Below are 26737 nucleotides of genomic sequence, written 5' to 3' on the forward strand. Positions count from 1 at the left end.
ATAGACTTCCCCCAGTGTTTCCAGGCCAGCCTTCCCACACCCATCACCCAGCACAGCAAACAAAGAAGCTTGCATGGACTCCACCCATCTTAGAAGATAGCTGGATGAGAGAAACGATAAATAACTTTGTCCTTTCACAACTTTTTTTTTTTGTCACAAAGATTCTAACAAAGATGTAGGCAATCTCTGAAGGCACATAGGAGGGAGAAAATATTTCTGAATGAGAGATCTAGTAAGGCTTTGAAAAAGATGCCACTAATCCCTGAAGGGTGAATAGGTAGGTTTTCCAAAGACAGAAGAGAGCAAGAGCCTGCCAGGCAGAGGTGGCATATGATGAGCGACAGAGGACCACTCCGAGGCGAGAGGTATGGGGTTACGGGGTGCAATCCCAGAAGACCTGGAGTACGCTGGAATTTGCAGACAGAACGACCCACTGAAACCACCAAAAAATGTAGCCTGTCTCTGGGTACTGGGCACGTGCATAAGGTTCTTTAAATTCACACATGAAATATCAAAGCACAGGGGCTTGTAACCAAAGGAAACACCCACTAATCATAGTTTTCGCCAGGAACACCCTAACTGACATTTTAATTAACAAGTTGTTCTCCCCCCACTCCGTTTTTAATATAAGGACTTCTTGTTGCTTTAAATCTAAAATTAATTAAGCGAGAGTTCTCCTCTGGAGTAGAGTATATGGCTCATGCTAAACGGACGGGAGTGATAAGGTAAAGATATATGGCTGGAAGTGTAGGGGGGCACTGAAAACCTCTTTGCCTCTGCAGCAGAGGCAAACCAAACCAGCCACAGCCCACTTTCTCACTGAGAACCTGGGGATCCTGGACTTTTTCCAAGCAATATTCCATTTGAATCTGCAGCTCAGCTAAAACCTAGAATTACTGAAGGTTAAAATGCTGTTACAAGGCCCTACATGATCTGGCCCCTGCCTCTCTCTGTAACCGTAATCTCACCTCGCTCCACCTAGTCCGTGGGCCCAGTCACACTGCCCTTCTAGTTGTTTCTGAACATGACAAGCTTGTTCCCACCTCAAGGCATTTGCACTTGTGGTTTCTTATGCTGGAGACACTCTTCCAGCACATTTGCAAGGCACGTCTTGGGTGAGAAGTCATCTCTTTCTCAATACCTCTTTTTTTTTTTTTTTTTAGACGGAGTCTCACTCTGTCTCCAGGCTGGAGTGTAGTGGCGAGATCTCGGCTCACTGCAACCTCTGCCTCCTGGGTTCAAGTGATTCTCCTGCCTCAGCCTCTTGAGTAGCTGGGACTACAGGCGCCCGCCACCATGCCCGGCTAATTTTTGTATTTTTAGCAGAGACGGGGTTTCACCATGTTGGCCAGGATGGTCTCGATTTCCTGACCTCATGATCCTCCTGCCTCGGCCTCCCAAAGTGCTGGGATTACAGGCATGAGCCACCACGCCTGGCCCTCAATACCTTTTCTAACCACCTAAATACTAATTGATACTAAATACTAAATACCGTCTAAAATACTAATCGATTCCTCTCCCCTAACCATTACCCTGATTTACTATCTTCATAGCCCTTATCACTCACTGAAACCATGGGCCATTTGTGTGCCACTTCTCTTCTCTGTCTCTCTCACTAGAATGGCAGCCCCAGGAAAGTAATGACTGGAAACAGCATATGCTCTCACTTATAAGTGGGAGCTAGGCTATGAGGACACGAAGGCCTAAGAATGATATAATGAACTTTGGGGATTTGGTGGGGGAGGTAGGAGGGGGTGAGGGATAAAAGACTACATATTATAAGTGCACCAAAATCTCAGAACTCACCACTACAGAACTCATCCATGTAAACAAAGCCCACTTGTATCCCAAAAACTTGAAATAAAAAAAATTGTGTAAAAATAAGTAAATAGATAATAAAATGGTTTTTCGTTTTGTTTTGTTTTGTTTTTTGAGACAGAGCCTCGTTCTGTTGCCAGGCTGGAGTGCAGTGGCACTATCTCAGTTCACAGCAACCCCACCTCTCACGTTCAAGCAATTCTCCTGCCTCAGCCTCCCAAGTAGCTGTGACTACAGGCACGCACCACCACGCCCAGCTAATTTTTGTATTTTTAGTAGAGATGGGGTTTCACCATGTTGGCCTGGGTGGTCTCGATCTCTTGACCTCATGATCTGCCCACCTTGGCCTCCCAAAGTGCTGGGATTACAGGCGTGAGCCACTGTGCCCAGTCTAAAATGGGTTTTTTAAAGTAGCATGAATGTCTCCCAGTCAATACACTCTACCATGAAATATGTACATATTTATGCATTTATTTATAAAATAACTTCTACAAGTAAACTGAAATACCACTAAAAGAAAGGGAAAGACAAGAAAGAAAGAAAGAAAGAAAGAAAGAAAGAAAGAAAGAAAGAAAGAAAGAAAGAAAGAAAGTGAGAGAAGAAAGAGACGATAAGAGAAGAAAGAAAGAAAGAAAGAAAGAAAGAAAGACAAGAAAGAAAGAAGGAAAGAAAGAAGGAAAGAAAGAAAAGAAAGAAGAGAGGGAGGGAGAGAGAGAAAGAAAAAGAGAGGAAAGAGAAGAAAGAAAAGAAGGAAGGAAGGAAGGAAGGAAGAAAGAAGAAAGAAAGAAAAGAAAGAAAGAAAGAAAGAAAGAAAGAAGAAAGAAAGAAAGAAAAGAAGAAAGAGAAGAAAGAAAGAAAGAAAGAAAGAAAGAAAGAAAGAAAGAAAGAAAAGAAAGAAAAAGAAAGAAAGAAAGAAAGGAAGAGGAAGAAAGAAAGAAGAAAGAAAGAAAGAAGAAAGAAGAAAGAAAGGAAGATAAAGAAAGAAAGAAAGAAAGAGAAAGAAAAGAAAGAAAGAAAGAAGAGAAAGAAAGAAAGAAAAGAAAGAAAGAAAGAAAGAAAGAAAGAAAGAAAGAAAGAAAGAAAGAAAGAAAGAAAGAAAGAAAGAAAACAAAAGAAAGGAAGGAAGGAAGGAAGGAGCACCTTATTCACTCATGCACCCCTGCACCTAGGACATAGCGGACACTTAGGAACTTCTTGTGGAATAAACGGAAGGATGATATTCCTTCTGCTGAGAATGTTCTTTCCCCCTACTTTCTCCCCTCCTCTCTCTGGCCTTTGCCTGGCTGACTTATGCTCACTCTTCTGCTTTCAGCTTCAGCCACATTTCTTGATTTTCTAGATTGGGCTAGGCCCTCTTTGATACCATTCATCATTTCATCATAACTAAAATCAGTAATTGTGAGAATGGGTTGTTTAATGTCCATCTAGAAGGTAAGACCCAGGAGGGCAAGGAGTTGGTAAAACACTCCGTAATTAGTAGCTACTTTTTTTTTTATTTGTATCATCAGCATGCTGTATTCTTTTGACCAAAGCAACCAGAAGGAAGATCTTCCAAGATAGCCTCAGATACAACCGTCCTCTCCCTAGGATAGGTGAAGGTGTCTGGGGACCACAGAGGCAGGGGCCTGGGCCTTGTGTGATCTGCGTTTGGGTCTGCAGGACAAGGGTTCCTGGCACGAATATCAGTGAAGCAGGTGCAGTGCTGGAATCCATTCTTGCTATTGAGATTTCTTCCTCCAGGCAATGAGTCAGCGGTATAGAATCTCATCACTTTGAATAGAACACATTTTATTTATCTATCCCTCTCTTGATGGGCATTTAGGCTCTTTCTAATTTTTTGCTGTAAAAAAATTATTCCGTAATCCCTCCTTCACTCTCCCGCATTGTTAGATCTTTTCCTTTCTGCTGGATTGTTCCCGCCAGCCAACAAACACATCATAACTGTCTCATCTTAAAAGTAATAATAATGGGCCAGGCGCAGTGGCTCACACCTGTAATCCCAGCACTTTGGGAAGCTAAGGCGGGCAGATCACGAGGTCAGGAGATTGAGACCATCCTGGCTAACAAGGTGAAACCCTGTCTCTACTAAAAATACAAAAAAATTAGCTGGGTGTGGTGGCGGGCGCTTGTAGTCCCAGCTACTCAAGAGGCTGAGGCAGGAGAATGGCGTGAACCCGGGAGGCGGGGCTTCCAGTGAGCAGAGATCGCGCCACTGCACTCCAGCCTGGGTGACAAAGCGAGACTCCGTCTCCAAAAATAAATAAATTAATTAATTAAAAAGTAATAATAATAATATGAAAACAACTTTTCGACCCTCTACTTCCTATTTTAACTATCATTCCACCTCTATTCTCCTTAATAGAAAACTCCTTACTGGCTTACACTTGTAATCCCAGCACTTTAGGAGGCTAAGGCGAGCAGATCGCTTGAGGTCAGGAGTTCAGGACCAACCTGGCCAACATGGTGAAACCCCGTCTCTACTAAAAATACAAAAATTAGCCGGGCATGGTGGCGTGTGTGTGTAGTTCTAGCTACTCAGGAGACTGAGGCAGGAGAATCACTTGAACCTGGGAGGCGGAGGTTGCAGTAAGCAGAGATAGTGCCACTGCACTCCATCCTGGGTGACAAGAGCAAAACTCCAAAAAAAAAAGAAAGAAAAGAAAAGAAAGGAAAAGAAAAGAAAGGAAGAAAACTCCTCCAAAAATTGCTTTTACTCAACACCTATACATCCTCTCCTCCTATTCTCTCTCAAGCCCACTCCACAAAATGCTCTGGCAAGGCCTCTGGTGACCTCCATGTGGCCAAATCCAACAGCCAGCTCTCAAGCTTCATCGTGCGGAATCTTTGCTGTCATGTGGCACGTGGGAGCATTCCTCTTTCCTGGAAACTCTTCTCCCTTCCCTCTTTCTTAGTGCTCATTCTGAGAAGGGCTATTTCTTCTTAGCCTTCTTTTCTGATTTCTTTCTCTTCCTGTGCCCTAGACGATGGTGGGTCCCAGGACTCAGCCCTTAGACCTCTTCTCTTCACTGCCTGTGCTCGTTCCCAGGGCAATTCATCTGCCCCACAGGTCTGAGCACTATCTACACCTGGTTGACTCCCATGTTACCACCACCCATCCTGACCTCCCCACTCAACTCCAGCCTTACAAGGCCAGCTGCCTTCTTGACAGCTTTGCTTGAATGACTAATAGCCTTTATTAGATTTAACATTCACACGCGCGCGCACACACACACACACACACACACTGAATCCAGTTAGGCACATGGTCTTCCGCCACCTTCAAAAATGGTAGTTCAGGCTTCCAGGTGCTCAAGCCAAAAACCAAGGAGCCAACGTAGTCTTTTGTCTTCTACTCACACTCTCTATTCAATCCTTCAACAAATCCAGTCAGTGGTACCTTCCACACCAACCCAGCACCAATCGTGGATACATCTCCACCACCATCACTTCGTTCAAGCCCCCTTCATCCCCCACCTGAAGCATTGTAAGTGTCCTCCACTTTCTCCCAGCCTTGCCCTACCCCAGTCTGTTTTCAGCACAGCCACAGCTGCTGGAGTGATCTTTGTAAAACACTGTGAGATTGTGTTCTCACTCTATTCAATGATTTCCCATCTCAATCAGAGTAAAAGCGAAAAGCCCTACAGTGGCTGGCAGGGCTTTGTATGAGCTGGGACCTAACCACCCATCCAATGTCATCTCTTCCCCCCTCCCCCAACCCCAGCTCTCCCCGCTCTGGCCACAGCGGCTCGCTTGCTGTTCCTCAAATTCATCAAGCCCCGCTTCCAACTCCGGGCCTTTGGAGGGAGCCTTGGTCTCTCTGTCCAAAATACTCCCCCTCCCCTCCCACAGTCATATCTTGATGCTTCACTCTTTCAGAATGTCTCTTTATCAGAGAGGCCTTCCCTAACTCCCTGTCTTAGTCAATTCAGGCTGCTATCACAAAATACCAAAGATTGAGTGGCTTAAACAACAAACATTTACTCCCATGGTTCTGGATGCTGAAAGTTGAAGATCAGGGTGCCAGCATGGTAGGTTTCTTATTGAGGGTCCTTTTCCTTGTGTCCTAACATGGCAGGAAGAGAAAGAGCTCGGGTCTGTCCATCCCCTTATAAAGACATCAATCCCATCATGGGGGCTCTATGCCCATGACCTCATCCAAACCTAATTGTCTCCCAAAGGCCCCACCTCCAAAGACTATTACATTGGGGATTAAGGCTTCAGCATGAATTTGGGGGACACATTCAGTCCATAGCACTGCCCTACACAACATAGCCATTTCAGGCTCCTTTTCCCCCTCATCTCACTTAACTTTACTCCACAGCACTTAACCGCCATCCGACATGCACTTGGTTTAACCTGTTTAACCATTGATTGATTATTAGCTGACTCTCCCCGAGTAGATGGTCAGGTATGTGATAAGAGGAGTAATGGGCATCTTGTTTGCTGTTCTATCCCTACCACGTTAAGCATGTAGCAGGTGCATAATCATCATGTGTTGAATGAATGAACATCTGTACGTGCATCTTTGCCGTACACATGGGTTTCTCTAGATCAGACACAAGGAATAGAACTGTTCCTTGACAGGGCATATGCATTTTCAGTTTCCCTAGATACAGCTGAATTGCTGTCCAAAGTGGTTGGGACATGGCCTTCTCGTTTTCCCAGATCCTCTCCAACACTTTAAGTTTTTGCCAAATTGATGGGTCACAGTGGTGTTGTGCGGCTTTAATTTGTATATCCCTGATGATTAGTGAGGTTGAGCATCTTGTCTTTGTTTCTATGACTTGCCTTTCCTCTTCTTTGCTCATTTTCTGATCGAGTTGGTCTCTTGGGCCTTGGTGCCCTTATGACAACTAAGAATGTCTGCTCAGGTCATCTCCAAGTTTCGTTCCAGCTCCAGTGCTCTTTGATGCAATTCATTTGACAGTTATTTATTGAACAACTCTCAGAGCAAGCATTCTTCAAGTCACAGAGGGTGTGCCTGTGAACAAGAGAGACAATGTCATGCTCTCATGAAGCTTGTATTCTACGCAGGAAGGCAATTTAGAAAATCGCCAAGAACTCAAACAAGGAAATTATATTAATTCAGACCACGTTCAATGCCATGAAGAAGAGTGACGGGATGGGAGAGGTTGTTGCAAAAGAGTTTCTGAGGAGGTGATATTCGGGCTGGCACCTGAGTGATGAGATGGAGCCAGCAATGGAAAGATCCAGGGAAAACACTCCAAGCAGGAGGAATAGCAAGCATAGAAGCCCCAGGATCAGCTTAGCAATGCTGCGAGGAAAGAAGAAGCTTGCAGAGCCAGGAACGAAGGAGCTGCACATGCAAATATCTGGAAAACAACATTCCAGTCTGGGAGGAACACAGGGTGCTGAAGCCATCAGGAGGGAGGAGCCAGTAAGACTTGTTGGAAGGACCAAAAGAAGGTCACTGATGCTGGAGCAGAGGGAAGAGAAGAGGGGCATGCATGCAGCGCGGGAGGGAGGCAGGGCCAGAGCTGAGAGCCTTGCACAGCATTGCAAGGGTCTGGGCTTTGTCTTAAAAACAGTGGGAGGACAGTGAAGTCTTCTATGCAGGAGAACCATGTGCTTAGATTTGCTTCTTTAAGAGAAGCTTCAAGAAGCATGAACTGGGGAAAACAAAAGCAGTTTTAGGGAGACACATTAGGAGCTGGAGTGAACGCTTGTCATTTCTATAACTGCTCGACCTCTGAACACCCTTCTCAGATTTGGTATCCACCATTCTGGGAGTCCCGTGGGGAGGTAGGGCCTGTTCTGCATGCCGGGAGCTAAAACCATAGGGACTTGCTCTCCTTAACCCCTACTGCTGAAGCAGAAGGTGAACCCCGACAGTCAGCTAGCTGTCCCTGCCTGGGGTTTAGATCTGAAGCTAGTGACACAGAGTGACCTGGGACATTCAGAAGACATTGTGGAGGTATCAGCAAATGGTGGCATTCACTGTGGCCATCAAAGAAGGTGCTGCTCTGTTCTAATTCGGGCAATGGGCTCGGAGGACATGGGGGTGTGGGGCAAGCACAGGCCGCATCCGAAGGGCTCCAGGGACCTGGGCCAGGCAGGCAATAAGCCCAGTGTGGCCAGATCTTCAGATTTCCCAAAAGAAGCTGGGATGCCAAATTCTTATGTAAAATCACCCGGTTTTAATCCTGATTACAAATTCAAATTTTGAAAATCCTGCAGGTTGGGCAGAGAGGTCAGACATAGCTTACCAGGGACCGGTTTATAACCTCTTTCCTAATGCTTTATCCTTTTGTGAGGAAGTCCTTCCTCACATTTCACAAGGTCAAAAGAAGAGCATTTTAGCAGAGGGCTGGGAAAAAGTCAGCTAGAGATGGAAGTTTCTTAGCTAAAAGGAAGCAGCTGAGCTTCCACTGCTCCCCAAAGGACAGAAGTCCAAGGGCAGAGGCTGAGCTAGATAGACAATAGGAAGTTGTGGCACTCCTAGACTAAGGTAGCTGCAGCTGCAGTGGAGATGGCCAAGGGTAGAGAAGTAGAGCAGATACCCAGGGTGACTGCCCCATCTTTCAGGGACTCTGCCCATCTCAAAAGCATTATGGTTTCTCTGGAGAGAAACAGGCAATGTCAGGCAGGGAGGCAATGGCCTAACAGACCTGGGCTCTGCCACCAATATATCAAATTACCCTGGACCTGGGCATCAGTTTCCCCCTCTGCACCATAAGGTGGTGGAGGCAGATGTGCCCGAAGAGTGTGTCCAACTCTGCAGTCCTTCACTGATGGGATCCCTTCACCCCAACAGCAGCAGGATGAGCAACTTCTCTGGAGATGTTCCCTGGGGCGGCTGGAGAAGCAAGCAGAGACCTCCCCCCAACCATGCACTGAGCAATCATTTCTGGAATAACTTCAGATTCAAGCAGCTTTTGTAAACTGCCCCGTTTAAATTAAAACAAATCAATATGCTTTCTAAAATTTAGTCTCAGCTAAACAGCTGTGACAGTTCATAGCAACCTGAACTTGAAATGAACCCACCCTACGTATAAATAAAGCCTTTGATGTCTTCATTAGTTTCTCACATGCCATTTTTTCACAGTCTATCAGGCTAAGTGCTTTGCAACTTATATATATTTTTGCAGGAGGAGTATTTAACCTTCTGATTAGTCACCGCAAGCAGCACAATGACAGAAACCCAGATTTTGCACACAATGAATTTATTGATAGATTTAGCCCATTAGCTGTATTTACCTGTCAGTTCTATGGACACTAATGAGTTGTTTTTCAAGGACTAATGAGAACTGTAATGGCTAATGGATGTTTACAGCTTCACCGCGCAGCACCATGTGATGCCGTGAGCACCGGCTCCCGTCCCTCCGAGTCTTTAATTGGCACCATCAGAGGACTCTTTAATTACATTTGAGCAGACAATAAAGATTCCAGCCAAATCAATGGCAGGAAGGCAGTGAGCTGGATTCTGCAGGAGGCTGGTCACTCTGATGGGCACCAGCCTAATGCTTCAGCCAGCACTGTGACTTCCCCCATGACACCCTTTGGCAGGAGGAAGTGCTGAAGAATGTCCTGGCAAGGCATGTGTTTAAAGATTTGCCTCCTAAGTCAACCCCTGGGCTTGTAGAGCAGGGCTGGGGATCACTGTCCCACCATAGGGGAGGGAAGGGTAAGATAGTCCACAGAGTGGTGACCCTCCAGGCATTGGAAAATAGAGCACCCTTGGACACTTAGATTTAGTTAAACTTTTTGTTCATCAAGGACATGTTTTCCTCTGTGTTATATCCAAAGACAGGGCTCTGGCTAAGGTCAATATTCACAAGACAGTCTTGGCATTAGCAAGGGACAGTTGGCTTATGATAAATTTACAAAGAAAAATCCAATGTTTGCAATACGTATTCACTCACTGAGGTGTTTGTCCATTCATTTGGCATTTACCAAGTGCCCACTGAAGATAAAATGTACCAAAAAGTACAAATAAGGGAATATCTTACCAAGTAGAGAAATAAAGGGAAAGAACATCTAAATTTGCAGAATGCTTTTAGAGAAGTGTGAGTATGTTACTTTCAACTGCATAAAACCCATTGCAAAGATCGTATTTCTATACCAAGGTACCATACTTGCTGGACCTGCCATTATACATTTCTAATCAGAACCATCATGCCAGATGGCTTAAGAACACCTGCTTCTTTAGCAGATGAAGCTACTGTTGACCAGTTCTTCACAGAAAGGGCAGAGATCAGCTTGGCTGATCAATCAGATTTTTGTTCCAAGGAGGCTGGTGAGAGTGGGGAGGAGTCTGAGGATTGTTTTGTAACCGGAGCAGGTTATGGGGATATTAGGGAACTGGGGGTGTTATGCCTGGAGAAAAGTGAAATGTGTGATGGTGGCAGTGGAAGGAGAATGCTGCTGAGTGAGGACATTTGTTTGTTGACCCAATAGGATCACACAAGGATCACTGGGCGTTAGGCACAGGGGTGCAGCCATTTAAAGACCAACTTATCTGTGAGTGCATCTACCACTGAATATGCTCATCTACCAGCCTTGACCTTTCCAGTACCCTTGCCAGTCCTGGGAGGGGGATCTGACCTTTCTTGGTGCTTCCTATGGGCCATGAACACATTCAATCTGGTGATGAGGATGCTGCTACAGAAATTAGAAGAGCAGTTTCCATAGAGAAGTGGGGGCGGAAGCCAGATTGCACAAGGATTAAGGAAGGAGTGGGTGGTGAGGAAGTGGCAGCAGTGACAAGTTGAATGATGGAGAGAGATAGAGCAGTCACTCAAGGGGGTCAGGAGGACCTGAGCACATTTATAAGATTCTAGGAAAATGTCACCTGAAAGGGAAAGATTGGAAATGCAAGAAAGGGGAGGTGACTGATGGAGGAAGGTCTCAGAGGTATCAGGAGTTGGGTGAGAATAGAATAACGAAAGAGGAGGAGGGACTGGCCTCAGAACAGGAGAGGGAGTCTACCTCCAGTGGTGAAGGGAAGCAACAAAGACGCCCAGTAATTTTGATGTGGAAAAGAAGGAAACTAGAAGCTTCAGTCTCTCCTTATTTTGTTCTCTGAGAAGACCAGGAGACTTCACTTGTCTCAGCCTAGTGCCCGGAGGAGAGTGGAGAAGGTTTGGGGTAGTCACACTAGGTCTCTCAACCAGGGGCCCTCAAAATGAAAGGATCAGAGAGGGCTCCAACTTGGGCCTCCCAATCACCATCTTCTGGAGGCTCAATCAGCAACGCTTCCTGGCTATGCTCAGGAAGGAAAAGAAGCAGGAGAATGGTTCTCCCAGAGTTCAGGATTTGCAGAGTACAGGCAGTCGGGGCATAAAGGATGCTTGGAGACTGTGAGCCCTTGACCATGGGGTCAAGGTTGGGAGGATGAATGAAGAGAATCAAGAGAAGTAGGGGGGTGAGAGCCTGCTGAAGATGAAAACAGGGTTCAGGAGGGACAAAACAGAAGGATATGGAAAAGGCAAGGGAATTTGGGGATCACCGGGATTCCAGGACCAACCTCAGGCTGGCTGAGCAACTAAAAACAGGGCCCTTCTGCAGAGTTGGGATCTTCTCATTCCGGGAGACCATCCTAATGGGGGAAGGGAGGCCATAAGCATCTGTTTCCTCCCAAGCAGCAGACAGGGGTCAGACTTAGTTGCGCAGCCTTATGAGGCCCAACATCTGGTGTTCTTGAGGTGACTTCTTGGCTCCTTTGTGCCCCCAAGTCACTGCCTTCCTCCAAGGTATGGCAGGGCTTCCCCCTTGGTTTCCATGGCCAACATCCTGAGTCCTCGTTAGCACAGAAGCATTCCCACCTCCCAGTCTGTAGGGATAGACTCACTCTGATCCTTTCCTTGCCTAGATCTTGGGGATCCCTTCCCCAAGGAGATGAGGTCCTGTATTGAATCCTCTCAGGCAGAAACCAGAAAGACCCGGCACCATTGACCAAGTCTCCAGAATTCCAGCTCCTCAGAGAGGAACTTTTGAACAGTGATGCCCTCAGCTGCATCAAATGAGAGTTTACAAGCCTCGTTGACCCTGAAAAGTCCCTGTAGGGATGCAGAAGCCACAAAGGATCATGATGAGAACATCAGGGAGGCGCCTGAACTGGGGGTTGTGGTCACTGAGGAAAGGGAATAATGCCTGCACAAAGAGAGGTGGGCTTGAAATGGGTTAGCCCCCATCCTGTACAGCATTTACTCAACAGTTATTGTGCAAGTGCCTCCTGGGTGTCAAGCTCTGTGCTTGGCGGTAGGGATTCCTAGACACGAGACACAGCTCTGAAGAAAAGACATAAACAATATGGCAGGGACACTGAGGATGCTGTGGGAGGAGAGGGCACGTCACTGACCCAGCCAATGAGGCGTGGGAAGGCTTTTAGAGGAGGGGGAATATCTGAGCTGTCTAAGTGGGAGAAGAATCTCCAAGAGAGAAGACAAGAAGATATTCATTCATTTACCCCACCGATATTCACTCACTGGCTCTCTCTGCCAGGCACTATTCTAGGGGCTGGAGATGCAACAGTGAACAAAAGAGTCCCAAATCTTTGTCTGTATAGAGCTTATGTTTCAGGTAAGGGTAACCATGCTATATTCAGGGTACTGCGAGAGATCAGCATGATTAGAACTAAAGTCTGAAAGAGTTTGTAACAAGAGACAAGAGTGAGAAGATGGGTGGGGTGAAATTGCATGAGCCTTGCATTCCATGATAAGGACTTTGCAGCCTACCCGAAAGCAGCTGAAGGGTCACCGAAGAATTTCACACAACTGACATCTGCATTTCAGTTGGGCAGTGGTAGAAAGAGGTTGAAGAAGAGGAAGACCTGATGTTGAGCCCAGTTAAGCGACTGCGGAAATACTCTGGATAAGAAGCCAGTGGGGCGGCAGTAGGAACAGACAGAAGGAGATACATTTGAGGGGTTTTAAAGAGACAGAGTCAATAGAACTGGATGAGCTACGAGACAAGAAAAAAAGAGGAACCTGGGAGAGCATCCAGCTTCTTATGTGGGTGCCTGGAGGGATGCCTTGCTGAGTGGAACACAGCAGGAAGGAGAGCATCAAGGGGAGAGCGATCACTTTTCAGACCTACTGAGCTTGAACTGCTGAGTCTCACCATACTGGGATGGGCATGCTGACTTCAAGTCTGAAGTCAGGAAAGAAATTTGGCCTGGGGAGTCATCAGAGCCCATGGAAGGAGGGAGGGATGTGAGTGCTTAGGGAAGGTGTTAATGGTAGGAAGAGAGGAGTTCTGGGCGCAGAACCTTGAGGATCACCAACAATGAAGGGGTAGGAAGGGCCGAAGCAGAGGGGTTGGAAGAGGAGTCAGAGAGATGAGAGGAGACCCAGGACACTGTGCATGAGGTAGGAGAGGGCTTCCAAAAAAAGGAGAGTGGTCAGGTGTCAAATAGGCTCAGAGAGGTCCTGGGAAGGCTGAAAATAATCATTAGATTCAGACGAAGCAACATGGAGGCCTTAATGAGATTGGTTTCCGTGGGAGTGAAAATTGGAATGTGATGGGGAGAGAAGGGAGAGGGAGATAAGGAAGTGGAGACGGTGCCCACCCTTCCAAGAATCTGGCTTTGAAAAGGAGAGAAAAAAGAAAAAAGGCAATGAGGATAAATAATCATTGAGTTGAGGGAGGCGGATTTTATTTTTAGATGAAAAATGTTCTGTTTGTTCATAATCCAATCCAAGAAGAACTAGCCAGGAGAGAGGGAGAGGAGTGAGGTTGGAGCTCTGAGACAGAGTGGAGGTGATTGTCAGAGCAGGATTGACAGGATGCTGGGGACTGGATGCAGAGTCTGCCTGGCCAGAAAAACAGGAAGGTCGGCTCTGCCTCCCAGATGAGATGAAAGAAGACAGGCCTGAGATTGGGTATGGATAGGTTTATGATTGGGAAGCTAGAGCGGAAGGGAGGGAGATGGGGAAAGAGGTCTTTAGCCACACTATGCTGAGTGTGGGTCCCCAGTGCCCAGACTCTGGACATGGCAGAACCTCTAGTGGCCACATCTGCTGCACTGGGCATCGTGGCTTTAGCAGTGGTGGCAGCCATGGTGGTGCCTCAGGACGGAGTCAGACCAGAGCCATGCATTGATGACCTCTATGCAGCAGCAGGGAATGTCAAGTGGTGAGGAGGAGGAAGGCAAGTGGGTGAGACAGTGAAGGCAGGCAGGGGCGGAGCATGCTTTTGGCATCCTAGACTCCTGCTTCTTATAGCTTCTCCTACCTTCTCTCCTCTCTGGCTTTGAAGCCTCCTGAAGCCCAATGCAGCACCACAGAATCCCACCAACTGGCAGAAAGCTCCAAGCTGCTCCAGCCATGGGGAAGAACATGGACCAAGAGGTTGGCATAGAAACCAAAGATGCCACCTCCAAAGGGAAGCAGCCTGTCTGCATCAGTGCTCCCAGGCTATCGTTGGCCTGGATGACAACAGAGAATTTTTACTGGGAGGATGAGTGGAGGAAAGAAGAAAGGAAACAAACATTTATTTCATGCTTATTGCAGGCAACACCATGTCAAGTGCTTTAGAAATGTTCACTTGTTTAATTCTCAAGCCAACCATGGGAGGTGATATTATCCCTGCTATAAAGATGAGAAACCCAGGCCTCTAGGTTTCTCAGGATGATGCAGAAAGGTAGCAGCATCAAGCCGGGCTTTAAATCCAGGTCTTTCTTCCCTCCAAAGCAGGTATCCTTCCATAGCACACATGGCTTTCTGGACATTCTGTCCCTGCCACCACCCTTAGATCTGCAAGGACCTGCACAGCAGCTGCAGCCACACCACAGTCCTGCGTGTCAGTCACTGGAGGAAGGCCTCCTGCCAGCCAGAGCCCGGAAGAGAATAGTGTTGCAATCACACTCGGCTCAAGGTGAAAATTCAAATTTACAAAAAAAGTGCTGGACTTGGAACCATAAAACATAGGTGAGTTCAGTTTGTAGTTCTAAGACCCACCAGCTGGATGACCTTGGAGATGTCGCTTCACTTTCTAAGCCTCAGTTTCCTCCTTATAAAACAAGAATCCCAGCCAGGCGCTGTGGCTCATGCCTGTAATCCCAGCACTTTGGGAGGCCAAGGCAGGTGGATCATGAGGTCAGGAGATCGAGACCATCCTGGCCAACATGGTGAAACGCCGTCTCTACTAAAATACAAAGAATTAGCCAGGTGTGGTGGCAGTTGCCTATAGTCCCAGCTACTCGGGAGGCTGAGGCAGGGGAATCGTTTAAATCCAGGAGGCAGAGGTTGCAGTGAGCCAAGATCACGCCACTGCACTCCAGCCTGGCAACAGAGCAAGACTCCATCTCGAAAAAAGACAAAAAACAAAAACAAAACCAAAAAACACAAGAATCCCTACCTCATAGCGTTGTTGGAAGGGTCAAGTACATACAATTATGGGCATGCCAGTAAACATGCAATAACCAGCTCTCAAAAAAAAATAAAAACAAAAATGAAGCCTGCATGTGTAGTCTTTCCTGATTTCCATGGTGTAAATACTCTCACCTTGGCCGATGGCAGGCTACTAAGGTGACATCCCTGCACATGGGGTTGGGAAGAGACATGGGTTACTACACCATTATATAACATTTCCTCCCTCCAGATACAGCAGACACAGCCTCCAGAGTACTATCTCTAGAGTAGAAATAACAATAAAATAATTAGAAAATGATGTGACTTTTCGTGTTTGTTACCTTTGTTTTAGACACAAATTATATAAGTTTATATCATTTAAACTTTAACAATGGCTATGTTTAATGACTGGTTCACAAAATTCCTGAAACGTAACAAGCAACTCTCATGAGTCAGCTCTAATACACCACTGATAATCGTGGCTATGCTAGAGCTGAATTAGGGGTGAAGTGGTATTTAAACCCAGGTCTGGCTGACTCCAGAGTGCATACTGCCATCAGCTTCCTACCTACATTGTAAGGTAGGGATCTGGCTGCCTAGAATTGCTGGTTGGCCCCAGGGCACCATTAGAAAAAACAGAGGGAGATGCTCATCTGTAGGCACTGCATGGAAGAAAGTTGCCCTGGACCCTCCAGCCATTGCACAAGGCTGGGGCTCAGCCTAGGTAGCAGCCACCTGCCCTGTCTCTGTTGATCAAAGGCAGCAGCAGCTTTTGCAATAATGTGATAACGTCTGTTTCTGGGACTGAGTATTTTGTTAGTCTTCCCAAAAGTTGGACCAGTGGTCAAGGTCATCCATCCACCACCACTCCCCAACCTCCCAGAGCCTCAATCTCCTTCTTTATCAAAATGAGCAGGTTGGACCAGGTAACCTTGAAAGTCCCTCCCATATTTGAAGTCCCTGGACCTGACTCCCTACCTAAGCCATGCTGGAGGTTCTGATAGCTTCAGATAGCTGAAGAGTCTAGTGGATAGGGTGGGTTGGGAGGTAGAGACCAGATAGGAAGTAATTGTGCTGGTTTTGCTGAAAAATCCCAAAGAGGCAGGCAGCTGAGAGGGTGACAAGAGACCCTTTTATTGCACGGTGGAATAGTGCCTGCCTGGGAGTAAGCGAACACTGGTCCTGCTTACCATTGTGACATGCATGATAACAGGTTCCTTCCTTCTGATCTGCACCCCCTCTCTCCTCTTCTATAAAGTGAGGCGGTTGAGCTACATGGCATCTAACTTACTCCCAATCCGACTGCTGTTTACTCTGCAGCCATGTGAGTATGAGGGGACAGAGAAGATGGAAGGATGTGGGACATGTGGCCCATGTGAGACAACTGACCCAGATGGGCTAAGACAAGAGGAAGAGGAGGACCCAGTGGTTCAGAACTCTCAGTCTCAAGAGTGGAAAGAGGGTGAGAGGGATTAACATGCGCATGCTTATGCAGGTACCTCGATGCGTGTGTGTGTGTGTGTGTGTGTGTGTGTGTACAGGCATGGTGGGGTTGAGTTGAGCTTGAAAAGCCTGTGTGCATGGTGTTGGCAGTACCTTCAATATACAAATAGTGTCCTAGCCCTGGGATGATCCCGGGGCCTATGTACAAGGTGGGTACTGCTTAGTGAAGAAGGGATGCTAACAGGATGCTGGGCTAATCCTCCTGGTGTTGCCATGGGAGCTCAGGAGCAGTGCAGACTGGGAAGCGACTGTCGGGTGCAGCTCCATCTCAAAGAAGCCTGTATCACGCCTTTGGCAGAACATCAGGTGGGAGTCGCAGTGCACAATGAGCTCTTGTTCTTTGAGGCTTTACACTAACTCTGTTTCCAAGGTTTTATGAATCATTTTGCTGCTGATCTTAAAATAATAATAATATACAAGCCACAGTGGAGGAAGCCTTCAGCTTGTTTTCTCCAAGAGAAGGACGTGAACTTGGAAAGAACTCCTTCTCGCCTCTTGCCTGTGCAGGTACTTGATCTTCTCCACAACTGTCAGAAAAGCCTCTTTGAAGACTGTGATGCTGCCTGTGGCACAGGCCACCTCAGCATTGAGCCTCAGCCTGGGAAGGAAAGGGTGGATCTTGAAGAGGGAACAGAGAAGTACCGAGACTTGGGGACTGCCAAGAAAGATTAACGACAAGCAGTTCAAGCTAAGGCCAAGGAGTTGCCATGTGACCCAGGCAGTCCCCAAATAGGCCTGTGCCCTCAGGAAGTTCAGCTCAGCAGGAGCAGCGTCTCCAGGAGAGCCTTCAGGCCTCCCAGGAGGATGAACATTTGCCCTAAAGGCATAAAGTTTGCCCTATGTCAGGAACTCATTTCCAAGAATGTGTGTGCCACTCATAGCCAACAGTTTCTTGCTTCACTCTTCAGTTTTCTGCCTTTGTGCCCACTGGTACTTCTGTGTGTCTGCTGGCCTCTGGCCGAAGTTTCCCTTTGAAAGCCAGACTACAGAAGACCATGGAAGGAAAGTGTCGGACTCTGGTTACCAAGGGCTCACTGGCTGTGCCACTTAAGCTGTTCCTCACTTCCAAGTAAAATCAAGAGGGCTGGATCCCACTCAAGGCACCTGCCCAGCCTGCCTTCCAGCAGGTCTTAGCAACGTGCTGAGCTGACTGGCATGCCAAGAGATGGAATCCACATGAGGCAGTGGTCTGTGGTGAATGCTCATTCATTGCATGGTCTTAGTTTTGTCTTTCCACATGGAAAATGGCGGGTGCTTTACCAAGAGCTCATCTGGCTCTGCCGCCACCATCAATGTGGACCCGGCTTCCAAATTCCCCAGCAACAGCTGCATTCCTTCACCTTGTCTGATTCTCGACCCCAATATGCCCCAGTTCTTGTTTCTCTCTTGCCTTCTGGAGCTGAGCCCTGCCTCAGTTTCTCCAATCTCCCCAGAACACTGACTCCAAAACACTCCCTAGCCACAGCCTATGCACTACTTGCCTCCCAGGCCTCAGTCCCACCTCCTCCTGCCGCCTGTCTCCTACTTGCAGATGGTTCCAGCGCTGGTTATTATTTAAACGAGCTGCTCCTGGCTCACATGTTAATTAAAACCCGCTGTCCAAAATCTCCTGGTACAATTTGCAGTGTAATCTGTAGCCTCTAGTGCATCATTGTATCTCTATTAAAAGGGATTCTCTGTAATGATGCGGGGATTTAATTAGTTTCTTTGCCAATGTTGTAAAACACAGTGATAAACGAGCCAACAGGTCCGCGGATCATTATTCTCCTCAAGATGAGCTTATTAGCTGATTATGAATCATTAACAAAGTCTACACGGGATTTTCTTATCTAATTCAACACAATTTTTAACATTCAATGCGCAACATCCATTTCTTTCAACCAGCAACATTGTGTGGTGATTGCAATCTGTACGTATGGCTTCCTACTCTTGGCTTGGGTTTTTCCCCTCTTTGAATTTAATTTTAGATATACTGTGGGGGAAACAAGACCTGGTGATTGGAAACCGTATCATGATGAATCGAGAGTCTCATTTTATGAAGAGAGACAGCCATGATGAACTGGGCCTGGGAGTGTTGGTGTCTGTGTGTGCACACTTGTGCACATGTATCTATCTGTATTGGAGGGATGGCCTGGGGATGTGCAAGTCCCTGTGCATGGATGTGTGTGCTCTGTGAATCATGTGTGTGTCCATAGCCTGTGGATAGCGCTTCTTGTTTGTATGTATCCTGTATATCCTATATATCCATCCCTCTACTTGTGTGTGTATATACTTGTACGTGTATATACATCCATACCTACTTGTGTGTGTATATACTTGTACGTGTATATACATCCATACAGGATTGCATATACAATGTATATACGTGTATATGGATGTATATACACGTACAAGTATATACACACACAAGTAGAGGGAGCTTAAAGAAAGAGAAAATTCTGAATAGGCTTTCAGACTGATGTTATTCAACCACTCCATGAGATGTCAGTATCCCCAAAAGGTTGCAGATGGGCCTCTCCTGTCTTCCCTGCTCAGTCTGTTCTCCTTTCAGTGAGATATGGGCTGGGCACAGAGCTTGGCACTACTAGCTTTACTACTAGCTCTGTGATGTAGGAGGTTCTTTCCCTGCTTTACAGATGAGGTGATTGGGGTCCAGAGAAGTAAAATGGTTTGTCCAAGGCCATAGTAGCAGCTGGTGGAGCTGGGATCAAACATAGCTCTACCTCATTCTGAAGCTTTCTGTGATTCCGTGCTGTTTCCTGGGTGTTGGCTGCTTCTTATCCGAGAAACTTGTGGTTCCTCTGGGACTGACATAGACCCTGCCTCTTGCAGCACCACCTCCAAGCATACACCACTTGAACCCTGGCCTTTTGCAGGCTGAATGTGGGAAAAGCAGCTACTGCACCCTCTGGGAAGTGGCTCTGTGGATCTGGTCCTAGCAGTTTACATTCACATGACTCGTGCCTCTTCATTTCAGCAAATACTACCAAAACTACTATTGCTAATAAGTATGAAAGCCAATTAGGTACAAATGAAAACTGGGCATTGTCACCTCAATGACCAAGAAACTATATGCAGGGAACAATATGCATGTAAACATAACTGTTACAGCTCAGGAGCCTTGGAGGCCCAGCATGCGGAGACCTCAAATGCATAGGTCAGAGGGAGACAAAGAAAGCTAGAGTGAGCATCATGGGGATTTGGGGAGTGTTTTGGGCTGAGCTGTGTCCTTCCAAAATTAATATGTTAAAATCCTAATTCCCAGTACCTCACAATGGGACTGTTTTTGAAGATGGGATCTCTAAAGAGATAGTTAAGTTAAAACGAAGTTATTAGGATAGACCCTAACTCAATATGCCTTTTGTCCTTACAAGAAGAGGAGATGAGGACATAGACACATACAATGGGAAGGTGACACAAATTCACAGGGAGAAGATCGATAAGCTGAGGTGGAAAGCCTCAGAAAAAAATCAACCCTGCTGAAACCTTGATCATGGACTTCCAGCCTCCAGAACTGTGAGGACATACATTGTTTTTTAAGCCAGCCAGTCAGGATAATTCTTCATCCAGTTGTCAATGCAGTGTCTAAAGGAAGGCAATGAACATATGCACACTTCAGGCCAGTGTCCAAACCCAGACAGGTCCAGTGTGACCAAGAGTGGACACCTAGGTGCTGAGAAGTGCTCTAGGTGATGTATAGTGATTACAAGTGATTTGTCCAGTCAAAGCAGGAATTCAGCAAGTGTGAGGCTAAAAAGAACTAAGCAGGGGTGAGTAGCCCAACCAAGTCAATGGACACATTAGGGCAGCTCTAGTCCCAGCAGGAATATGAAGTTCTAGACAAGGACACTGAAGTAGAATATTGTTCACACCAACAGAACCAGTATGGTGGCAGGTAAGAAAAGTCTTCACAGAGCTATACACAATCACACAGGATCAAACTAGGCACTCCACAGAGGCATGTTGAGTGATTGAGCATCAGTTAGCTACAGTTACTCTATCAGTTACCTCTTGCTGAGTAACAAAGCATCCCAAAACATAGTGGCTTTACAAAACAGCCATTTATTATTGCTCATAAGTCTATAGGTCAGCTAGGTGTTCTGTCTATTTAAGTCTGCTTTTTTTTTTTTTTTCTTTTTGCTTTTTTGAGACAGAGTCTTGCTCAGTGGCATGATCTCAGCTCACTGCAACCTCTGCCTCCAGGGTTCAAGTGATTCTCCTGCCTCAGCCCCCTGAGTAACTGGGATTACAGGGGTGCACCACCACGCCTGGTTAATTTTTGTATTTTCCGTAGAGATGGGTTTCACCATGTTGGCGAGGCTGGTCTTGAACTCTTGACCTAAGGTGATCTGCCGCCTCAGCCTCCCAAAGTGCTGGGATTACAGACATGAGCCACCACACCCAGCCGATTTGAGTCTGCTTTCTGCCAATCTGGGACAGGATTGACTGATCCTGGCTGGGTTTCCTCATGCATCTACTAGGAATTGGAAGTGGGCTAAGAGGCTCAATGGCTTAGGATGGCTTCATCTGAACCAACACAGCTCCCTTCTGTGTTTCTCATATCCCTTCAACTGGGTAACCCAAGTATCTTCTCACGTCAGCAGCATGAGTCCAAGAAACTAGTCTGGACAGGCTGTCATGGAGACAGCAGGTGCAAAAGAAGATGTAGAAACCTACGGACACTGCTCCAGGCTCTGCCTGTATCACATTTGCAAACATCACATTTGCAGACATCACATTGGCTATAGCAAGTCATGTGGGCAAGCCCAGAGTCAGAATAGGAGGGAACTACAAAGTTACAAGGCAAAGGGTTTGGATACAGAGATGCCATTAATTCAGGTAATTGGTGTAATCAATCCACCACAGTGAGTAAATCAACAAATGTTTAAAGTGGAAGTCAGCAGAAACAAAACTAAATCCAGACTTTCTTGCTTGTAGGGTAAGGTCACTTATTCTTCCTGTCTTTGCTCAAGAGCTAAGTCTGGCCCTCAGATTGTTACATGGAGGGGCTGCAAATAACCTCTCATGGATGGTCCCTGAGGCTATACCTGACCCCTGTTTTATACAATTGGAATGCCACTAAAATGTTGTGTGGGAATCTGAAAATAGTGGGATCTTCAGCATGCTGCCACTCTTCTCTTCTTTGCACACTCTGCATGGACAATCGCAACGCCTCTCACCACCTCAACCACTCTTCTTCTGCCCTAACACAGCTGAAGGGGCCATCGGGAGCAGAAGTTCTGTAGATTGATAGCTTTAAATTGACAATTGTGGGAGAGGGAGAGAAAAAGATCTCCTGATGAGCATTGAATAGATATCAGACTCTGAGACATCCTGCGATAATGCTGAAAGATTCTGCGAAGGTGTTCTGATAGATATCCCACCATGACCAATGTTGAGAAATACAGATCTCTATAAAGAGATGGTTTCCAAATCTAAATCTCTAGCCCAGATTATTCTCCTGAGTTCCAAACCCATACATTCAGCTCTCTATGCCTATCCCCACTTGTGTGTCCCACAGGTCATCACTCTAAAAATGAACTAATCCCTATCCTCACCAAATGTTCCCTTATCCTTCTCCTAGGTTTCTTTTATCCCTACCACCCACCCAGTCACCCAAGTCTGAAGTCTGGAAGTCACCCTTAACTCCCACTTCTCCCTCACTAATCCAGCCCCATCCCATATCTCCATAATTAGAAAGTTTTTGGCATTTCAACCATCTACCACATATCCTACTTGAAGGATATTTCAAAAAAGAAAATTTATTCATGTCACTCCCTTGCTTATATCTCCTCAGGGGCTCCCCAGTGCCCAAATATCTTCACACAACTTACAGCACCTTGTAGTACCTAGCCCCTGTGTAGCTTTCCAACCTCATCTCTCTCCTTTCTGCTGTGTGAATGTTATCTTCTCCACCTCTTTAAATCATTTAAATGGCATCTTGACTTCACCTCAACCTTTTGCATATGCTATGTCTTCTGTTGGAAATATTCTGTCACACTTCCCCTATTACCTGATTGCTCCTTGTGCTTCATATCTCAGCCCAGATGTCTCTTTCTCAAAGAAAACATTCTTTATCCGTAGTTTGGTTCATGTCCTTACCCAGGGTATCACCTTTATAGCACTTGTCACATTGTATTTTAAGCCTCTTTGCTTATCTTTGTCCCCCCACTCAACTAGTCTGTAAGCTCCTTGAAAGCAGAAACCATGTCTTGATCCCCAGTATCCCCTGATCCCCAGATCTCCTCTATTTGGGAGGGTATTAACATGAAGTGAACATATAACAAAGTATTATTTAATAAATGAATGAAACCTAGATGAGGCACATACGGGAGTTACCAAGCTTCTTATATGAAATCTCTTTGTAAGGTGCCAATAGTCACCTTTCAGGTAGGTATCATATAAGTTAAAGTTTTCATGTCTGCTGTTTTATTTAAACAAGGCATAGTTGATAAAGTAGGAATCAATTAACTGGGAAACTCTTTCCCTGCCCTCTGCTAATACAAGAATCCCGCTCCATGCCCAACACCTAAACAAGTTCCCAATGAACACTTCTAGATTATTAATTAAAATTTAAATATTAATCTGCTTTGTAAATTTTCCATTAATGTATTGCAAGAGGTTATTATGTAGTGAATATAGTATTTATTGTGACCTACTTACATTCACAATGACTTTTAATTGTTTAACCTAAAGAAAAAGAGAAGCTGTCACCCCCAGTGTCAAATTTCTGAAGGAATTTTTGGAGGCAGATTTGAGTGGGTGTCTTCAGAGGACAGACCAAGACTAGAGGAAGATTCTGGGTCAATAGAGCAACTTTCCCATTGACAAAGCCATCATAATGGAATGAACTCTAGAATGGACACAAACAGAGAATCACTGAAAGATAATGAAGAAGAGTTTCCTGAGAATAAAAACAAATAGATTAGAAGGTATAAAATAACAGTTTAGAGATATAGAGGCTACACTGGGAAGCTCATATTAGTCTAATTGGAGATTCAGAAAAGGGGCATGGAAATAATTGTTGAAATGCAACATTGAAATGTATCAGAAATGAGAATTTTTCACTTTTAAAGAAAATAGCATTAATTATATCAAAAATGGATTAAATAAAAATAATTCTATATCTAGAGACATATTATAGAAATACTGTAAAGCATTAAGGAAAAAACTAACAGGTTAAGAGTTGCCAGAAGAAAAAACAGATACTTTATAAAAGAATGATACTAGAGTGACAACAAAAATTCTCAGCAACAATAATAGATGGCAAAAATACAGTAAAGTAGTAACTTCAAAGTGCTGAGTGAAAATACCTGGCAAGCTTGCATTTTATACCTAGATAAACTAGCATTCCAAATGATGGGGTGAAGCCTTTTTCGGGCATACAAAGACTATGAGTTTCCTAACTCATTAAAAGAACAATTTAAGACTTGCAGTTTTATCTCTGACATGTAAAAGTGGAACTCCCATCCTTACAACAATAAAAATGCTGAAAAAACTGAAAACCATTGCCTTCTTACAATAAGCAGAGAATTAAGGGCACAGAAAAAAAATCACCACTCCAAAATCTGGAGAGATAGGTAAATACAAAAAAAATCACAGCCAAGATCAGCTTACCTGGAAAGGAAGCTCTTGGAGCCATAAGCTGGTATCTACCCTTAAATTGTAACTTTGATGAATTGCTAGAAGTAGAGTATAGGCTAGCATGAGAAACTCCTCAGAGCTGCAGTTTTGGGGGCCTCAAACTTTCTCAGTTTTACCTCCATGAACCTCATCAAATTGTCATGGTGAAGAGTCAATTTTTTAAAATCCCATGTTTTTGGAAGGGATAAAGGAAAAGTAACACTTTTGAAACATACCCAGAGCATTCTCCTTAACAAAGGCCCAGTCATCAATGGAAAGACTTTATCAGAGCTTTATCTGATGTGGGGAAAGGGAAATTATCTAACTCCAACCCCCTTTAGACTTGCTCTCTCATCTTAGGAGAAAAAAAAGCTGAGGAACACTTGTGATGGTCACAGTTCAGGGACACAGGCCCACTAAAATACTGACGGTTATAGAATTATAGGACCCTATAATTTTCACCCCATACCTCACCACCATATCAACAGGGTTCCAGCGTAATAACAGTAGATTATGTACAGCTGAGATGTTCAGATTCTATTTAAGAAGGGGGTTTTAGGGAAGTCTAAAAACAACAGGTAAATTTCAAGTACACTCAAGGAAATGGAAGACTTTAACACCTATAGCCACGGCAAACATTAAACACAGCCCAACTCCCAGCCAGGTTAGCACAAAACCTCATACTAAAGGCCTATTTCCCTTAGTTTCTATTACCTGATATATCATGTCATACTTTCAACAAAAAAATTATACAGCATAATAAAAATCAAGAAAAAATATTATTTAAATAGACAGCAATCATCAGACAGCAATCATCAGAGCACAGACATAGCAAAATTTTGGAATTATCAGACTAAGAATGAAAAAAGTAAACAACATGAAAGAACAGATGGGTAATATAAGCAGAGAGATGAAAATGCTAAGAAAGTATCAAAAGAAAATGCTATAAATAAAAAAAGCCACATTGTAACAGAAGTGAGGAATGTCTTTCATGGGCTCATTCTTAACCTAGACATAGTCAAGGGAAGAATCACAAATTGAAAATATGTCAATGAATGCTTCTCAAACTCAAATGCAAAAAGAACAAAAGAATAAGAAAGAGAACAGAATATTCAAGAACCATGTGACAACTCAAAAGTTGCAACATATGGGTAACTGGAATATGAGAAGGAGAAGAAAGAGGGAACAGAAGAACTATTCCATTAGGCCAGAAATTTTTCAAAATTAATAACACCAAAACACAGATCCAGGAAGCTCAGAGAACACCAAGCAGGAAGAATCCCAAAACAGCTATCCGTAGACATGTCACATTCAAACTGCAGAAAGACAAAGACAAAAATCCTGAAAACAGCAGAGGAAAAGGAACACTTTACCTATAGAGGAACAAGGACAAGAAATACATTGGACTTCTCATCAGAATCTATGCAAACTGAAAGAGAACAGAGGAAAATATTTAGACCGTTGAAAGTGAAAGAATCTAGAACTGTATATTCAATGAAATTATCCTTCAAAAATGAAGAAATACTTTCTCAAACAAATGAAATCTGAGAAAATTTATACCAGTATACCTGCACTGCAAGAAATGTTTAAAGAAGAGTTTCTTCAGGAAGAGGAAAAATAATGTAAGTCAGAAATTTAAACCTACATAGAGATAGAGCATTAAAGAAGGAATAAATTAAGGTAAAATATTTTATTTTTCTTATTGTTAATTGCTTTAATAGATAACTCTTCAAAGTAATAACAGTAGCTATGTATTAGATGATTATAGTATATGAAAAGTGAAATGAATGACAGCCATGTATTGAGGGACAAGAGAGGGAAGTTGGGAATACTCTGTGATATCGTTTGACTCTGTGTCCCACTCAAATCTCATCTCGAAGTGTAATCCACCACATGTTGAGGGAGGGTCCTGGTGGGAGGTGATTGGATCATGGGGGCAGTTTCCCCCATGCTGTTCTTGTGAGAGTGAGGAAGTTCTCATGAGATCTGATGGTTTAAAAGTGGCAGTTTCCCCTGCATTCTCTCTTTCCTGCTGCCATGTCATATACGCCTTGCTCCTCCTTCGCTTTCTGCCATGATTGTACGTTTCCTGAGGCCTCCCCAGCCATGAAAAACTGTGAGTCAATTAAACCTCTTTTGTTTGCAGATTACCCAGTCTCATGTAGTTCTTTGTAGCAGTGTGAAAATGGACTAACACACTCTGCTATAAGGTATCTTCCCTACCTGTGAAGGCTCCTTATCAGAAAGAAGCATAGCATACTTCTCATCAGAGTAAGCATAGTATTACTCGAGAGTAAGATTAGACTAGTTGTAAATGCATACTGCAAACTCTAGGGAAACCACAAACTTTTTTTGTTTGTTTGTTTTGTTTTGAGACAGAATTTCGCTCTTGTCACCCAGGTTAGAGTGCAATGGTTCGATCTCAGCTCACTGCAGCCTCCGTCTCCCGGGTTCAAGTGATTCTCCTGCCTCAGCCTCCT

General features: G+C 44.9%; 1 long non-coding RNA gene across 2 annotated transcripts in view; it reads right to left on the minus strand.

The window, feature by feature from the left end:
- Positions 1-5737: 5737 nt before the first annotated feature.
- Positions 5738-26737, minus strand: part of LOC105494764 (uncharacterized) — a 30802-nt gene continuing 9802 nt past the window's right edge. Inside the window, exon 3 of one of the 2 annotated variants that reach the window (XR_003021101.2) lies at positions 5738-6799. This is a non-coding gene — a long non-coding RNA (uncharacterized lncRNA). The remainder of the gene's footprint in view (positions 6800-26737) is intronic. The other variant, XR_011609333.1, reaches the window with a different exon arrangement.

The sequence above is a fragment of the Macaca nemestrina genome, chromosome 1 (assembly GCF_043159975.1).
Source record: "Macaca nemestrina isolate mMacNem1 chromosome 1, mMacNem.hap1, whole genome shotgun sequence".
NCBI classification, from domain to species: domain Eukaryota; kingdom Metazoa; phylum Chordata; class Mammalia; order Primates; family Cercopithecidae; genus Macaca; species Macaca nemestrina.